Source organism: Linepithema humile, chromosome 3 (genome assembly GCF_040581485.1).
Source record: "Linepithema humile isolate Giens D197 chromosome 3, Lhum_UNIL_v1.0, whole genome shotgun sequence".
Lineage (NCBI taxonomy): Eukaryota > Metazoa > Arthropoda > Insecta > Hymenoptera > Formicidae > Linepithema > Linepithema humile.
The window spans coordinates 6586501-6606750 of NC_090130.1; the positions used below are offsets into that span (position 1 = coordinate 6586501).

General features: G+C 35.3%; 1 protein-coding gene and 1 pseudogene across 5 annotated transcripts in view; one reads left to right on the forward strand and one right to left on the reverse strand.

Annotated features, from left to right (window-relative positions):
* Nucleotides 1–55: 55 nt before the first annotated feature.
* The window catches only part of LOC105676519 (TWiK family of potassium channels protein 7), a 246918-nt gene continuing 226723 nt past the window's right edge, over nucleotides 56–20250 (forward strand). For 3 of the 5 annotated variants that reach the window (XM_012374493.2, XM_067351932.1, XM_067351936.1), the window contains exons 1-5: nucleotides 56–115; nucleotides 562–826; nucleotides 4022–4131; nucleotides 18092–18821; nucleotides 19840–20065. The gene's annotated coding sequence lies outside the window, so the exon portion shown is untranslated. Of the gene's footprint in view, nucleotides 116–561; nucleotides 827–3492; nucleotides 3614–4021; nucleotides 4132–18091; nucleotides 18822–18937; nucleotides 20066–20250 lie in introns of those variants that run through there. The other 2 variants (XM_067351933.1, XM_067351934.1) reach the window with 2 other exon arrangements.
* LOC136998679 (uncharacterized) lies at nucleotides 12884–13679 on the reverse strand (annotated as a pseudogene).

Genomic DNA, 20250 nt, shown 5'->3' on the forward strand with positions numbered 1-20250 from the left:
GTTGTTACTCAACTGTTGCCCCATCGTATATTTTTTAAACATAATTACTTATTGATTTCAGCAGTGTTTCAAAAATGTAATAACTGAATGAGACGGCGTCTTCCACGAAAATCAGGTAACGTACGATTTGTTATAAATATACATTTTAAACATGAAAAATTAAGCAAAATATCAACACGTAATGGTTTGTATAACGTAACACCTTCAATAGATATAGACACAATTGTTGCATCGAAGCTAAATCTTTGGCTACAGTTCATTTGACATTACAAATTCTTCGATGCGTTCTTCCTCTTTTTCTTACTTTATTTGAAAGGAAGGAGAAGAACGCTTCGAAGCATTTGCAGCGTCAAGTGAGCCGCAGTCTTGAATAACATTAAACATACGAAGCTACATGTATATACATTCAATTATTATATAAATGGCGGTGCATTGTACGAATAATTTATTTTTAGAATTTCGGGATTTTGTAAATTATCAATATGTCACACAATGTCAAAAGATTGCGCTATATATTATGTTATTTTGTACAGTTTAGAGTTATATATTTTTATTTTGCAGGAAATTGCGTATGCATCGGGAAATCTAGTATTTGTATGCATTGTGTGCACAGTATTTGGTTATAACCTTGTATCGTTTGAACGTGCTGACTTATTCGCGTGAGGAATAAGAGCGTGCCTATGCCATCCGCCAAATTCGACGTATGAATATTCAATGGACGTATCATTCGAATATCGACAGTGCTCATCGAGGGTTATTCCTGTAACGTGTCATGTTGGTGTCATTACATCGGAAGCAGTCGCACGCTGATATATGCAGCATATACGTACGTATGAAAACGCATTCTCTATCGGAATAACATTCGCCTAAATCGCGGGGAAGTTCATGAATAGCGCTATTGTAATATTGGATTGTTGGATCATTTTGTGTAAACTGAAGTTACATCAATAACAGAAACCATTAGGAATCGTCCAACATCGCGATATTGCATGCAAATCCGTTGTGTAATAATCAGATAAGCGTTTACCTCCGGCCTTGCGATTACATTCCGCACGGAAACAAGATTATTGTGAAAACTTTTTCGTCTTTTGCTCTTTACCCGATACAAAGCCGTAACGATCTGAGAATCGCTTTACGAAAATTTGTCGCGATATTTCGAGTATAAACAGACCTTTGTTACGCGGAATCTTAAGCGGGAATCGCTTCTAGCAAAATAGCTACTGTGAGACATAGGACTTTGTAACTGTTCTATGTTCGATAAGACAATGTGTTCTTCGCAACGTTTCACTACATGGAAATAGGATATTCGTTATAATTTGGTGGGGAAGATGTAAAGAGGAAATTTGTAGGCACAATTACAAAGGCTGCGTCAGTTAAATGTACTTGTCATTACGAACGATATATCTATGAAATTATATTGAAATTTATATTCTCTCTTAATAGTGTCTGTAAAATATGTAACAAGCTTGGTAGTTATGCTTTTTTTATTTGAGTTTAGCAGGAAATTAAAAAATTTATTGAATCTTTTGACAAAAAGTGTTGATTGAGTTTCTTGAAGAAAAGATAATTGCATTGATATATATTTTAAACTAGCGCTATCAAACCAGATTTTATGTAACATTCAAACTAGAAATAATCTTTGGAATATAAATTTAATCTGATTATCTTAATTATAACTTTGTTAAAAAGTATTATAATTAAAAATAATCATTTTAGTAACGTACGGACAGATTTTTTGAGAAATTTTAATACAGTGCAATTAAAACTTTAACAATGATTACTTACTATGAAAATGTATTCAAGTATATATAGTATAAAAATTTAGTATAAAAGTGATATTATCTAGAATATAAGGTCAATCTAAAAGCTTTTACGCACCAGATGAACAGACTATTTCTATTCAGCGGTTTTCTAATTTATTAACTTTTCGAAAATTTAAGGTCACTTTCAATTAGGTAGGATATTCTCGTTCATGGTCTACTTTTCTAGTGGCAGTCGATCTTTTCGAGCGGTTGTGCGCGCGCACTATAAAAGGATAGCCGGGGGTCTAATTGCAGCCATCAGCGAAAGCCGACGGACCGGAAGCGGGCGGAAACTTTGAGCATTCTTCGCATGGTCCTCCATCGGGCGTCGGGCGCGTCGAGAGAATTCCTTGGCGATAGTTCCGCGCTTTCTTTCACAGGAGATCTCGCGCAAAGGCTTTGGTCCATTTTTCAGTATTAGGAAGAAGCGATAGCCGCCGAGGCGATTGGTAATCGATATCCGTGGAGCGCGGGAGCTCGTAAACTGACCAAACAACGATACGTACGGCCCGATTGCTTTAGCTTCGCGGAGAGCGAGTACAGGTGTGCGATTGGTTGAGCAGGTGAGCGATTGGCTCGACCTATCGAGCTTCCGTTTACTTCTCTCGTTTCTGCCTTTAGCTTTTCTTCGGTCTATTTGCGGCACGGAACCGTATAAAGTACGCAGAGCTGCGAGAACAGTTTTATGAAACACGGGAGATTTTTCGGTATGTTTGTTTTATATTTTAGTCTCACTACGTTTTTTATTTACCGTTTATCGGTTTTTTAATTTTATTTTTCGAATATTTTAAAGAATATCTTAAAGTATATATTCGTGACTGCACATTAGTTTAATATGAATAACATTGAATGTTTTTTGTTAGAGAAAAAGCAATTATATATATATATATAAAAGATTTTTTTTTATATTTGAATATTTTAACGGCATAATCTTAGTTAAATGCTGTAATCTTTATTGCAATTATTTATCGTGATCATATGCTAACTAACAAAGAAAACGCGACACTTTTTCTCACGATTCGCGCCACTTTATCGGTTATTTTTTACTACTCTTCCCCGAGGCACATCGCTCGAACTTACAGTTTTCGCGGGCGTTAACTCTCGTTGCGCCGTGCAATTTAGTGTTTCAGCGACGTATAATCGCGTTAAAAGTCGAGCACCAACTCGAGACGAGGTGGTAATCGCCCGTTCTATCCGATAACGAGTTTCGTCTAACTTCACGACTGCGTAGTGGCGGTGAAAGAGAACGACAAAATAAAGGGGCCGTCCACGGAGACAGTAGGCAAAGGGTGAGAAAAGGAAAGGGCGGCGGATAGAACTGCGCGAAAAGAGTGAAATCGAGAGATATAATAGGTAATCTCGTTTTAACGAGTTCTCTTGTCCGAGTTATCTCTGATTGAGGTGGATATTCGCAACAGATTCAAGATTGAGAAGCTTGAATGCTTTAGGTTTTTATACGAAATATTTTATAGAAGCAAATATTTTTTTGTTCCAGTGCAAATGCGGAATGTAATTTATTATAAAAATTAAATACATATTACACTAATTTTAAGGTTAAGAGATTATTTTATATTATTTTTTTGCAATACGATATATCGATAAATCGATATATCGATTTATCGATATATCGATATATGCATAGGGAACCACCGCGCCACTTCGCTTCGGTTATAAGTTCATGTCGCATGCCATGTTAAGATGAACTTGAAAGTGTATCCGTATTTCTTCCATTTTATTGCCGTCAGAAGTGATGTAGACATGCATACGAATATTGAGAGTTTCAAGAAAGAGCATCGAGCATGTATCATCAAGTACGTATGGCTACCATTAATCGCCCGTTGCTGTTCTATCTCGCGCTGCTATAAAGTGAATTTGATCCGTTTGGTTAGCGTCAGTTCGCTTTCTTACGGCACGCATTTCACATTCGTCGCTTATTCGAAGTGCATCGCACGGACGTATCGGAAAGTCGAACAAAGTATCGATCAATAGTTGTATTGTAGTGCATGTAGCAATTAAATGCTTTCACCTCTGTTACGGGTATTCGAGTCGCGATTAATGAATGCGTGTAGAACACGGTGCGCGTTTGTGCCACAGTTCGGTTCGATTCACCGAATGAACGTGATTGACGCCATTATGTGCGTCTTCCGTCTGTTCGAAGTAAATCGCGAGTCGAGTGTCGAATGAAGTGACGAATCGTAATTAGCCGTGTTTTTTTTTAGATATTGGTGCACACGTGAATGAGCATCCTGGACAAAATTGATTGCGGCGTCGAATCCGCGGATTGACACTAGTGAAGCAGCCAGTGGATTGCCGTCATCGATACGCTCCGGTGAGTAAATTTATTTATCACGCTTGCCTGCGTAATTATGTATTTATTTGAAAGAATTCACCATTGTATTGCATTTGACATTGCGATAGTGATTTGACAGTTTAATATCAAATGCTTAATTTTAACGCATTCTCGCTGACTATACTAGCGAAAATAGATTTTTATTTCATTTTTCGCTTGGTTAACGATCTGAAATACGCCCGATTTAAAATCTCACGTAAGCTCTTTTAATTTTTTATACTGGTGAATAAATGCACGATGATAAATGACGATAGCGATTAAATGATAACGGGGAGCAGACTTCTATTACCATTGAGCGTCATATGTCGACGGCGAGATATTTAAAAAAATTATTTTGGACTACTAAACTACGTGGTATATGCCAAAAAGCTTGCAGACAAATGATAAAATAACGTTGAAATAACAAATATAATAATTATAAAAATGGTGCAAAAATAATTGCGGCATTAAAAACTTAGAAAGGAATTATAATATCATAACTTAATTTCACAGGGAGTCTCTTGTGTATTTAAAAAAATTGTAACTTACGTCTCATCTCATAAATCTTGTTACGTTGCAATTTTTATTCTGTCTCATATAAAGCGCATTTTTCGTTACGAATGGGGACTACTGTCTCGACCGCAGTAACAGATTTCTCGTGAAGATTGCGGATTGTATGTATAAGTAATTCTAAAGTTACAGAGCTGAAACAACGAAAGCGGTTCGTGATAGGAAGGATGCACATCATCTACGGTTGGATATCATGCCTCTCGCTATTTCTTCTGTTTTCTTTTCGTATTATCGTGCAGGATTGCAGCTTGCATGGTAGCTCTCTTGAGGAACTTTGAGGAACTTCTACAGTACGCGTCTATGCGCGAGTAATAAATATTTTACCGCGGCTATCCTCTTGACTTCTTCGTCTTTTGTGCCGCGTTTCCATGCTGCACCTCGATTCCACAAAGCTCAGAGCTCGTGGCTTTTCAACATGATTCATTAAGTGCGAGCAGAATTACGAGGAAGTACTAATTTCTGCTGTAAGCAACATTAAGAATTAAGAACCGTTTTCGTTGTTTCGTTCAAGACCTTTGAGGTGAAATAGCACCGGTGCTGCAATGAGTATTATTTTATTTTTAGTGTGAACATTTTATCATACTTCAAATAAAATATATACTGATTCGTAATAACAATAAAAAGTTTTTAATACTACATGCATACAACAGCTATTTTATTTCTATCTGCATTTATATTTGCAATTTTTAATTCATATTTGCTTCACCAGTAATATGTCACAAAATTTAGCGATATTTTAAAAATTATACTAAAAAGTAGAACGTAACACTTTAACATAGTATTTATTAATTTACCCCAATTTCTCTAACAAGAGAGTTACGTATGCGATATTCTATCAGACGAAAATTCGACCTACTATTACAACCTCTCGAAATTGTCGATTATATAAAAGCTTCGACTTTAGAGTGCTTCCATTAAACAATAAAATAGCTTCTCGGGAAAATGCTGTTCTGCTCGCGGAAGTTGTCGGTGTTCTACATCGACCTAGATACGTACGAGTTTAAGGAGAATCGGGAAACGATCATGTGGTCGCGCGCTTGTAACACGTGCTCGGTGTATTCTCGACGGTACGTGTTGCTCTTTGCTCTTCTCACGTATCTCCTCGTTACTTTTCTCTCGGTCACCCGGATGGTAATCTATTGGTTGTCCATATTTGCATGAATATATATTTAAAATCTCGTAATAACAACACCGTGTTGGAAATTGTGTCGATTTAAAAATTCATCAATTTTTGCGTGTATTGTTTTATAAAAAATTGTAACTTCTTTCCTTATTCGAATATAATAGCATTGTTACGGTACTTTGTTATTCCTTTCAATATTTTATCACATTCGGCTGAATATATTGTATTATTAATACAATTTCGCGCGTAATTTAGTAATCATTTTTTGTACGTTGAATTAGTAATACCTAATAATAATGCAAATATGATTTTGATAATAATTATACCATCACGGTTTGCTGCGAGCTATTGTATATGATGCATATAAACAAACAATAGTGCTCGCATTGCAATAATAAACCGACATGGCACAGAGAGAATACAAGTTTTCCTTCGCTTTTTTTACACTAAATGAGCGTAGATAATAGATTAAATACACTGAAACTTATTTACGCGTCGAGATATATAGTTTTGAGAAAATGATGGGAGCGAATGTTCTCACGGACGCACATGATGCAACGTGCAATGTTAAACAAGTGAAATAAAATTTAATTGAAATACATTTTGTCGTCCTCTTTGAATGCGGCTCGGTGCTGTATGTTTTTTTTCTCTTGTTTTTTACGCGGTAATTCGTAGTTACAATGGCGGTGGGTCGGTGGTAAAGCGCGAAAAATGGGGACGAATAGTACGGGCAGCTAAAATGTCGAAGGCAACGAGGAAATCGAATTTGGTTGACCACCTGGAAGAGCGCGGTCGTAAACGGAAATAACGAAGTAGCCCCGGCATTAGGATAAAGTACCGTTTTGCTCGTTGCATTCTGAGGTCGTAGACTGATGCAATTTGTCCGTGGTGCATTTTGGCTATGATAAATAAAAAAATATTACGCGAGGAAGCTCTGGCTTTGAGATAAGTGGTCGTATATTTTTGATACAATTTTATGCAGTGCAAGTGATTTGAACATTTTGTAGAGTGAATAATTTGATTGATGTGAAGATAAAAAAGAGGGGCAGAAAATAAGAATAAACAGAATTGGATAGGTGTAATCATTAATATAAATGATGTATGAAATCGATATTAATACAATAGTTATAAAACTGATTTTTTAAACATATTTTTAATAATAATTTTGAAAAATATGTTATTACGGGTTCGAAATTTATGAATAACAAAAACAACTTGATAGATATTAAAAATATTTATTATTGTTTAACGATCAATACACGTACGATACAACTTGTATAGTGATAATTTTCGATCTGTTGTGAAATCATAATCGACATTTTCTAATGTAGAAAAAAGTTAATTGTCTTAACATTTTGATTAATAAGATTCTGTCATATCATTTATCAAACTATGCATAGTGCGATCGAAGGTACTTTAATGCAAAGCTTGTGAACATCACTCATACAACTCAAAGTGTTGGAGCGTCACGCTGTCATTGCAATATCAAAATGTCTCGCGTGCCTTGTCTCATCTCCATTACACATACTCATCGCTTTGCCGCCCTCAATTTGTCATATGTCTAGAACATTGGATATAGTAAAAGACAGGATCTAAAGTTATTTTCAATATTGATGTTTTTCTTCGCACTTTGTTTGTTATAACTGAAGTGTACATTGTGGGATATATTTTACTTTAGAGACATACGCGCAACAATAATAATGATGATAATAATTTGAGATGTAAATCATAGAATTGTGAAATTATTTACGATTTTAATATAACATTAAGCAATGCATTTGAAATTTTTATATAATTCTTTTTTATTATTAGAAATATGATTCTATTTTTATTATTCAAAGAAATACAATTATTATTACTTTATTTTTTAACGTCTCTATTGGTTTTATGTTTGGCAAATTATTTGTTAATAATTTTATAGGATAATTTTTCGTAATAAAGTCGAGTAATAAAATATCTCATATATTCAAATTTTGGCGTAATCCAAACTTCATTATGAAAGTTATATATAATGGGGCCAATGTAGTGTCTTGATAATTCTAATTGCTTTTCATAATGAAGCAAGCGCTTTGCATAAGGAAAATATTGAACGCAGGAAATGCACAGCATAGAAACAAAACTATGTAAAACTTATTACTATCATTTTTGCTATATATGTTATAATATGTTTTTATTAATGCATTCTATATTAATTTTGAAATTTTCTTGATGAGAAAGTTCAATTTTTAAAAAATTATTATTATTTCTCGATCGTTATTCGATAATTATTAACAATATTAAATATAATATTTAGAAATTTCAAGTAGTTGAGTGCGGATCTCGAGATCGAACATTATATAGTTACAGAGAAATTTTTAATTAAAAGTGTATTTGAACAGGTTGAACTTCATGTCTGTAAAATTCGGAAATTGTTATAGTTCAAATATAAAAGTTATAAAATGTGTGCTCTGCATGAGCTAAACGCAGTTAAAACATTAATTTATTGTACAAGTAGCAAATAGCGCGCAAGGAGCCTTAGGAATCGTAAACGGTTTTCGCCGCGTCTTACTTTTTCGAGTAAGATTAAAGTGTGATGACAATACAACGAACGTATACCACGTTGTAGATCACAAAAAAAGTAAACCCAAAGTGAGCGAACATAAATACATGTATGTTGTATGATATATACAAGATACTGCTTTATTTGAAAAATTGTGGTGCTGTACCATTACGTAATAATGGAAGATAGTTCCGCCTCATCGTGTAAGAAGTATTAATTATCCTAAATGAGAAACTCACCCTACGCCTTCTCACGCCGCGTTTAGAATTCTGCGGTTAGAGCAATTTCTTAATGCAGCATTTCTTTAATGAAACTCATCTTCTTAAGATCTCCTCATTCCGAATTTCTAGCACTGTCGGGTATATCTGTAAAGTTCTTAATGTCAAATCATGCATGTAAAAACGTTTGAAGAATATTATATTAGGAATATTATATGGTAATTCAGTTGTTTATATCGGAGACTTATTGAGTTAGGATATATTTCGTTCTCATTGTTTCGCTATCGTAGCAGATGAAAAAAAAGCGCAAATTGGATGGATTAAAATCGAGTATAATCCTTGCGGAAATAAAAGATATGAGAACAATTTGACATTTTCACTTTGCCTTGATTAAGGTAATTTTTTTTCACAGCTATACTAGGATGTTATGCATTTAAATTTTTCGAAATCTTTGGCTACTTTGTCACTACTTGCAGATCGATTATTTTGCTACTATTCGAACTTGTAAAATCTCAATTTAGTATATTCGAATAGTATTACAGAAACAAACAAAATACCTCGTATGCCAGCGCAGTACGCGCACGCGTATCGTTTGCTTAATTTATTCTCGTCTAACGTGATAATAAAGTGCACCGCGAACTCTGTATCCGGGAAATCCTGGACGGCCGTGGAAACGGGTGAGAGTACCTCTGGGGCTCGCGAGAGGGAAAATAAAACTGGGAATCAGACGGTACGACGCACGGTGCGGCGCATCGCCGTAGAAAAACAGGGTGACGGGGGGGAACGGTGCGACAGGTAGGCGGATTCCCGCAGGAACAACTGGAGATGTAAATCAATGGGTGATAAGGGCGGCTGTCCCACAGGAAGGGGAAAGTCGCCCCTGTATTCTACACAACTCTCGAAAGGAGGATGGAGAGGCTGGGTGGTCGGATTCCTACCAGAGAAAGGTGGATCCTTCCTCCATGGAAATGCCTCGTTCAAGAATTATTTATTCGTCGACTTTAGACGAAAATTTTCGCCCTTAAGTGGTCCCGGCTCCGTCGTTCTTCTTTCAACCGCCTTTGCCTCTTCATCCGTAAACTCTTGACTCCCCTTTCTTCCACCGTCGATTGTGTCGCGCCGCGTCCTAGGGTAAACGCGACCCAATTGTGTCCTTGGCTTCGACGAGCCTCAGGAAAGCTTAATCTCGCATCTTTAATAGATATTATTATTTAATATATAATTGCAAATTGTTTTTTTTTTTTATTTAGACACGTTTTATAACTCAATAGAACGGAGTTTTCGCGATAATATATGTATACATTTCTCTCAATGTTACTGTTTCGACTGATTAAGCTATGAAATGGTAACTCTTTCTCCATATAAAGTACATTACTATGTGCCGCAGCATTGTTGTATATAGACTATTGTGTTTTGAGTGTGATTGGACGGCAGCAAATCGTAGCTGATTGCTTCGGGGATCTCTCGATTTCGACGGGAGACATACGACTCTCGTTTGCAGAATTTAACATAGCGGTTAACAGCCGTGAGATAACACCAACAGCGCGGCGGTCAGATAAAATGCAAAACATTGTTGGTGACACGTAATTAGTGGCAGTGCAGCTGCAAATTGTCGTGGCGGCAATGCCGTGGATTTACAATATTCTCTCGCCTGTTCTTTTCTCCATATATCTTTTTTCTCCCTATTTTTTGTTTCCCTATTTACGCCGACAATCTAACTTTCCCACTTTTCCCTCGCTTCTCCCCGTCTTATCTTTGAGACAGTTATAGTTTCTGAAAAGCGTGAAACGCATGCGCGCGCCGGAGGGTCGTCGCGAATGTTTGAATCATTGTTTCACCCTTCGCCATTCAATTAAGGCAAAGATTATCGGCCTTTCGGAACTTACTCTCGAGTCTCCACCCACGTAGAGGAGAGTTTTCACGTGATATATGCTGCAGTTCTATACGGAGAAATCGAGCCGCGTGAGCCGACGCGTCGTTTGTAACCTTAATGCCTGCGAAACGTAATAACGATCATTCCTTCGAAACGTCTTGAAAGCTCTTCTTTTCTCAATTATCTCCGACATGTCTATAAAACGGATAAAACGAATATATAACGTATTATAATTGTTTTGTTAATAAACAATTATTTGAAGCTATAATAACATTATCTTCGCTGAATACTAAAATGGCAGGCGTTTATTCTTTCATTAAATTTGCTTTGCTTTTGCATTTATAATTTTGCCTTTTATATATATTAAATTACTATTAAAATATAAATGCCGTTATTTTTTTAATCTGTTAATAGTCAATTGACGATTAAAGTTGCTTTGTTTTATAGTAACATCGATACAGTAATAGTCATCGGTTAATGAAATTACCTATTTATTGAAATGCCTGATCATACGTTAATTCCTAATTCACGCAATTTCACCAAGCGTTGGTTGTGCATCTCGTTCTGACCGTGCGATCAATCGTTGCCACGAATTATTCAATGTTATCGTTATCATAAATCCGCCGGGTGTTCTGTTCACGCTTGCGTTCTGCGACCACCGGAATGATCCTGATAAATTATCGTGTCGGGGGGACTACACCTGCAATGTTGACGACTGCAGGAGACGTTAAAATTTTTGCGTTTACATGCGTGTCAAAGCTATGAAACGTAAACAGATAGAAATATTTGTATATTAATGTGTATGATTCTAATATTATGATCAAATATAATACAGTGCTGTGCATTCTAGCACGATCTAGTTACCTAAAGTCTTCAAAGCAGGAACATGTTGCATTTGCACTATAATTAATTTATACGGAACGGTTATTCGCATGTAGAAATGTCAATTTAATCATGTAATATGTATATATTTGTTTTAAAATAACTTTGATATCTCCAAGTATTTTTTTTTAAATATTAGAAGTGTCTGGTTTGCACATCATTATGTTATTATTTACAATGCAAAAATATTATTTATATTTTATTTCACATTTGTATGACAAAAACGCATTGCTCAAAGTTACGAAGGAAACAATTCAACGACAGCGATAACTTTTATTACAAACGTGTTAGTAGAGAGATATAAGCGTTTATTATTAGTGGATGATAAAGCGATTCGTCATTTTAGTTGACACGTTTTAATATTCCGTCCGGTTCATGCAAACCGCTGATTTATTTACATATTTATTAAATTGGATTTACTGCCTCACATACGAGTAAAAAATAACTTATGATATATGTATAATTAACTGTTGCAATTAACTCACATCAAATAACTCGGTTTGTCTATATAAAAACGCGTGAGGCGGATTCAAGATATTAATTAAGCGTTCCATTATTTTGTCACTCATAATTTATCTATTCTTGCGCATATCAGGGTTAATATATGTAAACGTGCACAAAGTTTAATTTACATGTTATCGCCACTTAGTATATAAATATGCAATTGATGTTGTTTCATATCATTTAATTATTTTCATATCTGCGATATACATATTTATAGAACGTTACGCACAATACATCGTTAGTCAACATTATCACATTGCTGCATAATTAGCTCAATTTATTTAAACGGGGCGATAATATGCAAAATGTATTGTTACGTTACACTTCGTAAGTTATAAGAATTTTAACGAAAGAAAAAAAAAAAAACAAACGAGAAAAGACATACTTTTATCGCGCTTGATAATTTAATATTTTAAACATATAAACCATTTGAGAGGAATATGTAGTTTGATATTTTGTCTTCTCAAACGTTTCTCGGAGGAGAAGTAGGTCGCTTACCGTTGTGTTCCATTTACTATATAAAGGAAAGATATCCTTATATATGATATAATGCAAGTATCAACCACGAGGCCATAACGCTTGGCATAAAATACAGATGTCTACGGTGGATACGATTTTGTGGACTCAGCCTCCAAGAAAGAAATTCGTTTTGTTGCACGCCTAGCCTCCGACCATCCGGTCTTGACATACCTTTTTTATGTAGAGCATTATGCCTGCGACTATCATTTATTCCAGATTATTCCAGGCGTTGGTCCGTTATAGAATTCATCAGTGCCATTTACTTTTCCACACTTGCAATATAATTTAAAGAACAAATTAATATTATATAAACTATACCAACTTGAATTCAGCTTGAAAGAGTATGAGAAAAAGTTCTGTAATGTTAGTATGGCGAGGTAAAAGCCGGAAAATGAGTTAAAAAATTCACTCACGTGTAGTCTGAGCGAAAGAAAAGTTTGCTTGTTCGAATATTCACGTTCTTTCGAGACAAAGTAGGACTAGAAAAAAGTAATGACGCGCTACGTGGAGTTTGTAAGTAACATTTAAAATGTTCAAATGAGTGACCGAACAAGGCAACTTTTATCGGATAACAGCAAGGAATTTTTCAAAGGAGTTTCCATTACGTATAGCACCTCGCGGAGATTGGACTGCATCTTTTACAATTGGCTCGTGAATATTTGAACTTCTGCAGAGGGAATACAGTCGAATATATTTGAAGTGCAAAAGTTTCGCACAGGTCAGGTCAGGAACATTCAAATAAGATGAGAAAAATCAGTATGTTTTTGTTATCAACTTTTTATTACGTTTCAATTAGGATAACGCAAACAGTTTTCTTGTCTTTTTTTAGAACTTTACGTGTACGTGTTATACTTAATGTTATACTTAATGGTTTTCTGTCGATTTTTTTTATTTAACGAGTTGCTTGTTAAAATATAATCAGAATTATTAAATATTGTAGTAACATTAATTTTTATCATTCTTTTAATTAAAACGATGTTTAATTTTATTCATTGCGGCAGGTCTATCAAATCTTAAACCTAGCCATTCAAACTGTATTTTAAGGATCCACAAGCATATTATTATCATGTAAGTTTGAACTTTCTCGGAGTAGTAATAATGATAGTATCTAAATGTGTTAAAATAGTATTTAAAATTTTTTTTTGGCAGTTCTTTTTTTTCTTTTTTCTTGATTTTGTCTAGCAATTGGTCGTCATTTTGTAATCTCCTTTTTCCTGTTTGCAATGTAGGTAAAAATAATTATATTTTTCAATAAATGGAAAAGTAACAGAACATTGAAATAATTAACTTACTTTGTCTGGTAATGTCAGTACTTTCCATAACGATGATATTTCGGGAAAATTATTTCTGCAAACAATAATAATTAGTATATTAATTCGTTTCACTCTTTCATCTTGATGATAAATTTGCTTTTAGATGAAAGATAAAATGTAACAGTAAAAGTGCAAGTTTTTAAACGATAAATATCGAAACTAATTTTTTGCTTGCAAGAACACAATTTTATTTATTATTATATCATGTAAATCGCATATCTATTTTTACGCTTCAGATTTGATAATAAATATTTGATTTATTTACCAGCCTGATTCTAATACGGATAAAATGTAAAATCGTTACAGTCACAAATTTTACAACGTGCAATAGGAGCGGGTAAGCGATTCGATAATAAATCGGCGAAAATTGAACAATACAAATCGCGTAAAAATTACATAAATTGCGATTGCGTCGTAACTGCGAAAGTAGTTTTTTTTCATAACAATATGATTTGGAATTGTAAGAGGCTAGAGCGTTGAACGAGCCGATACCGAATGGCGAACTGCGATGTGAACTCCGAAACGACAGACGGTGTATATCGAAGTTTTTATTTAACGGAGTTGAAATCATATGAACTGTTTTGTAGTATACGTGTGCGCACATATATGTATGTGTACCAGTAGCGTATGTTTTCCAGTAGCGTTTACCTTGAACATAATCGGCCAAAATGACGACGTAAATGCGCATAGCTGTTAAGCGCGACTTTATGCCTAGGAGATAGTGCTGGTCACCGTTCTGGTATATCGCTGTTTCGCGTTCTAGCCGGGCTTACGTGTCTCGTAAAGGTCGGTCGTAAGACATCGATGTAATCGAAGTACTCTCCTATCGTAACAGTCGTACGCGAATTCTCGTATCAGAAATTTAATTCACTTTTTCAATGAACGTTAGTGTAGAAGAATTTAATGATATAAAAAATCCTCTAATAAATTATTTTAAGAGATATTATATATCAATATTTAAATCAGTATGTCAATGTTTTACTTCTCTTAAAATACAATTAAATTAAAAATAAAATTAGAATATATGGATTAAAGAAAAACAAATTCTTAAGAGATTAAAATTTAAACAAGCAATTCTATAGAAAGAAAGTGAAATAAAGTAATAATGTTATAAAGTTACTATATACAGTTGGTCTGGGACATTCTGTATATAAATTTGTGTAGTTCATAAATTTAATCATGATAAAAAAGTGATCGCGTTTACTTCAAGAATTATATTTTTTGGATTTTTTTTTTTTAAGAACTTTTTAATGTGATATTATTAACTTCGGAAATATTTTAATGTAATTTAGGTAGGAGACAGTATAAAAAATTTAGAAAAGTTTGTTTTTTTAATTAGCTTTTGATCAAAAAAGCAAGCGGCTAACAATCAATTCATAGCCGACGGAGCGCTGCGAAATATTTCAAAACGTACGACAAAGCCGACCTACGTTGAATGAAAATTAAACCAGTGCTTTCATATTCGCTTCGTAAAGAGATGGACTTTACGAAGTAACTCGGGAATTATGTTTTTGCATTATAACTCTCATTGAGGGACAATGCGTATGCATACAGCGTATATTTTCAAATTGCCACGCCGTCATGGAGAGGGCCGTATATATTTCCGATAATTCAGCAGATATTTTAAAAGTTAAAATAAAATCTTGAATTTTTTACAAGCATTTATCCGATTTTTTTTAACAAGCAAAAATCGCCTCTTTATATCCTATAATTTTTTGATCCCTTTTTTTTCTCCACTCTAATGGAAAAACTGCAAAGCTCTCTTGTCGCCTCTCTGATATTTGATGTGCCTTCTTTTTGCACGTGTGAATGCTGGAATTGCTGGAATATCGATCATATCAGTTAGTGCTGTCCAATATTGGTTATCTATTTGCCTCGTTTTACAAATTATGTCAGTTTATAAATTATGCTGGAATAACAGACTTTTTCCATGATATAGCAACATCCAAATGCAACTATGTCACCGGTATCAGATATTTTGCAAATGCGAAAACGAGTGTCGTCTCGTTTTGCATGTAAACATATAACAACTCTTGCGCGGATTCAGTGTCCGATCACAAAGTGACTATTTTCAGTTTATCTACCGTATTCAAATAAAGCCAGAAATGCTCTTTGATTCTAAAGCTGTAAAATACATTCATTACTTTTGAAAATTCCTCTCATACTGCGCTTTACATGGTCAGCGTAATTACTGCAAAGATGATTTCAAAAGTGATTAAAACTGTTCTCGTAGTATAATCTTTGCTTTCTGTGTGTCGTTATACCTGTGACATGTATTCACTTTCAACTACGGAATAAAAAATACTCGTGCATTTGTTCTAATAAACTGTTACCGTTGTATTGAAATCAACTTTATAACTAGATTCTAGATTAGCAGTGTAGTAATTAATGTCGTTTTTTAAGATTATCGAGTCAAACAATCAGCGACTGTGTATTTTGCTGTAGTTCACTATAATAACTGTAATTTTGCAGAAGTCTATCACATGATTATGTGTTGCGTGATCACTAAATCGTCACACCGATTTAACAATAAATCGTCTGAGCGAACATTTATATCCGCAGGCAAGGCGGCACTTTTCGTATCGCGACTTGAAATTCGACTATAACGTAGTGCTCATACATCGTGTACATACAAAGTTTAAGGCTTATTGCGACGCGGGCTTTCATGAAAAACGGCGGAGATTTCGTCGATGGCGCGTGACTCGGGTGCGATACGAAGGATCGTCTCTCGGAATACTCGGAGAGTTTCTTTTCGCTTCTCAATTTCGTCAGTCTGTCTTCTAAACCCGACGATTTCGATAACTCTTTTTTTTGCCATTTTAATGCGTTACGATCGAAATGGCACGCCGGGGCATCGATTTGGCCGCCGCGTCTGCTGAGCGGACATATATCCGGGACATTTGTTTTCGTGCGATCGATACTGTCGGGAGCGCGAGCGAGTAACACTTGCGTGCCAAATGATAAATACATCTTGATCTCGACTATGAGCGCGAAGAGAGAAAGTGATAAAACCATGGATAATATCGATTAGACGATATAGCGTAATAAATAAAGGCTTTAGTTAGATCCGCTCATTTGTTTTTAGCTCTCAGACATTATAGATTTTTTATATCAAACAGATTTACTTATTGTTAGTTCAAAGGAGAAAAGGCGAATTCTTGCTTTGATGGAACACGCCGATCGATGCGAATCATATTTCTCGAAACGATCGTAGAGTTCTTGTTATTTTTAGACTTTTTGATTGAAACTGACGTGACATATTCGCTCGAATGCAGCTCGTATACCTGCGATCGTAGTTATTGGCAGTCAGGTGGCAAGTATATTTGGGGAAAACGCTTGGCGAGGGGAAATAAGCTGCACGGGTATAACTGGGACAACCAATAAAAGTCCGATGGAAACGATAACGAGCATTCGTCAATGATCCCATATGGGTATGTCTATTACTTTTATCCTTGTTTCCTGACCGCCTGTTTTTATTTCAATGTTATTCATTATTTTCGCCTCTGTCGCGTATGTCACGAATATCCGTGTCGGAAGTTTTTTTTTGTTATCACGTATCAGTTGCATAACACAGATTGCTACTTTTTACAAACAGCAATGGCAGGCTGCAGGCGACATCGCACAATATTGTTGCGTGTCACCGTTCGAATGGACCTGAATATGCGTGTAAAAAAATCGCACGATTAAGTGTGGTACGTGATGGAAACGCTGGTTGAAATTTGCTCGCGTTCGGGGTTGAAAAATTTTCGAGTAACACATAAAAGAGGAGTCACGTGCATGCTCGGCGATTCATCGATTATCTAGGTTCTTGGAAATTATTACTTCGGTCGGATAATTCGAACGAGCTGAGATTCGAGGAGCGATTTAATTACCGTGAGAAGTTCCAGAGTCTTAAAGACGTGCAATTTCTAAGGTAATGAAAGAGTCGTAAAGAAATCGTCGAAGCTTCGGTAACGGCTTCTATCGAAGATATTGAAGTTTAAGTGAACTGAATTAATCAAAAACGATTTTATGTTGTATTTGTTTGTTTTGTTACGGCGAATCGCATTATAAATATTGGTAAAGGTATAATAGATATTATACTATAGAAATGTGTATGTATCTCGATAGATCGATAGATCGATATACATATGTCGTGAAAGTATGTAACAAGTTTTCCACTTATATATCTCATGCAATTACAAATTTAGTAAGAACATGTATCGATATCGTGTACTATTACACGTAAATAGATTTACCAACTACAAAACGAATGCGCTACAAATTATACATGAATTTGCATGACATCACATTTTATATCTACTTAATTTTGAATCCAAAGAGAATAGAGTATTATTTTGAATGATAATATTATTAAATTATATTACAGTTCTGTTTGTCTGTATGTTGTTGAAATGTGAATATATTTTTGTTTTACAGATAAAGTTTTGTGCTAGTGAATCGTCAAATTCGTTCTACCGTAATTTCATTATTGTAAGACAATGAAATATGTGTCGGGAGTGCCGTAATAGTCTCGCGCGAGTTCGAAATGTCGAATTTAGCGAGTCTATAGACAAACGTATTTTCCTCGAATGCAACGACAAACTTTGGGACACGATTAAATTAAAGGGGGGGGGGGCTTCTTTTTTTGGGCTCGGCTCGGGGGACGGATCGATTTTTATCATGGAATCTTGACTGAGGCCTTCCATTGTCAGACATATGATGCATGATGCATGATGCATGATTATCATGTTGCTTTTTGCATGCTCAAAAAAAGCGCGATATTATTTAATAATAACTTCGAAATTATATGCTTCACGGCATAAAAGTCAGAATGTTTTGGCTTGAGTCCGTTGGTATTGGCACTGAAATGCTGCTAGGATACTCGATATTCGGTTAAATTCATGACTAATTGCACCTTACCTTTTTCGGACTTATGTCTTCTATTTTGAGATAATCGTGCCCCAATTGATAAATGCGGTTGTCTGAAACGTGGACGGGATAACGTCGCATCTTGGACAATTCGGTTCGATTCGCTTGCGATGTCGGGAGTGCCGTTTAAAGTGACCCGCGCGATATCTCGTGCGTCGCGACGCGTGTGACTGCCATGAAGGATCACTGAGAGGAGGAGGTCTAGGAGGCATCGGGCAACAACAGAGCAACCGAAGAGGTAATCACTTAATGTAATCGTAGGACAGTGTCCCCAAAATCATTATGAAATCCTTACGAAATCCCAATGTAATTGTTTTACAATCAGATGTAATTATGAAGCCAGATGAACTTGTAACTTACAAGTTGGGATAAGTTTTCTAAATGATATTATTTTTTTTTTTTGTTGGAAAGCTATATATTATACAGGGTGTCTGATAATTGCTGAATCACCTCTCGGGTGTAGGTAGAGCGGGTTAAACCAAGTAGAAAAGTCCTCTACCATTTTGCGCAATAATTAATGGGGAATTAGTTAAGAAATATCGGCCAATTCGCGCGCGTTTAAGTGCGCAGCGAGAAGAGACCCGTGGCGGTACAGTCCACTGTTATTTGATTATTACTAGGCATGCGATGAAGCGTTGGGAGGAGCGCTCTACAATTGACAACGGTAACATACGAGCGGTGCTGAACACTAGATCCTTGCGTCCTAGCGACCACGTAACAGTGGTCTGTCTCTTCTCGCTGCGCGCTTAGATTCGCGGAAATTGGCCGCTCTTCTTTAATTAATTTCTCATTAATTATTGTGAAAATCGCAAAACGGTAAAGGACTTTTCTACTCGGTTCAACCCGCTCTACCTACACCCGAGAGATGATTTAGCAATTGTCAGACACCCTGTATAGCCGTTTTGTTTATATTTTTATATGTACCTATTACCTAATATTTGGTTTATTTTTATGTAACTTATAAAAAACGAGACTTACAAGCTACATAAGTACTCATAGAATATAAAGTATCTTTATTTTTTGTTGTGAAGCGATAAAACATGTTTGTCATTATGTTTATGTTCTTTTATTTTTTATTTTATGTTACTTTTTATAATCTTTGATTGTTTTTATTATTATACATAATATAGTATGTTTGGAATTTACTTAAGCCCCACTTTAAACGATTCTATTTCTTATGGATAATAATATTATTATTAAGCTGCAGTTATATAACTATAATATCATTGTAATGTAAATGTATTTATATTTTACAGGTAAACTTTGTGCGCGTAATCAGTGCTACGAAATGTATTCGTTCCGTAATTTAACAAAATGCGCGTCGGGAGTGTCGTTCAAAGTGCTGCGCGTTTATCGTATTCAAGTACGCACGCGAGCAATGCGTGTGTGCGCGACGCGTGTGAGTGTGTGAGTGCCTTGGAGGATCATTGAAAGGAGAAGAAAGGCGTAGGAAGCATTGGACAGCAGCAGAGCAACAGTATGGTAAGTAATTTATTATAAAAAGTTTATTTTTTAACACAGAATGCAGAGTACAGAGCTATTTTCTGTGTGAGCTAGGTTTTTTATTTATCTAAATTACTTATTATTTATTTATGGTAATTTAAAAAAATCTGTGAAATAGTAAAAATATAAAATACAATTTTAAAATAGTGTGGAAAATTAATATT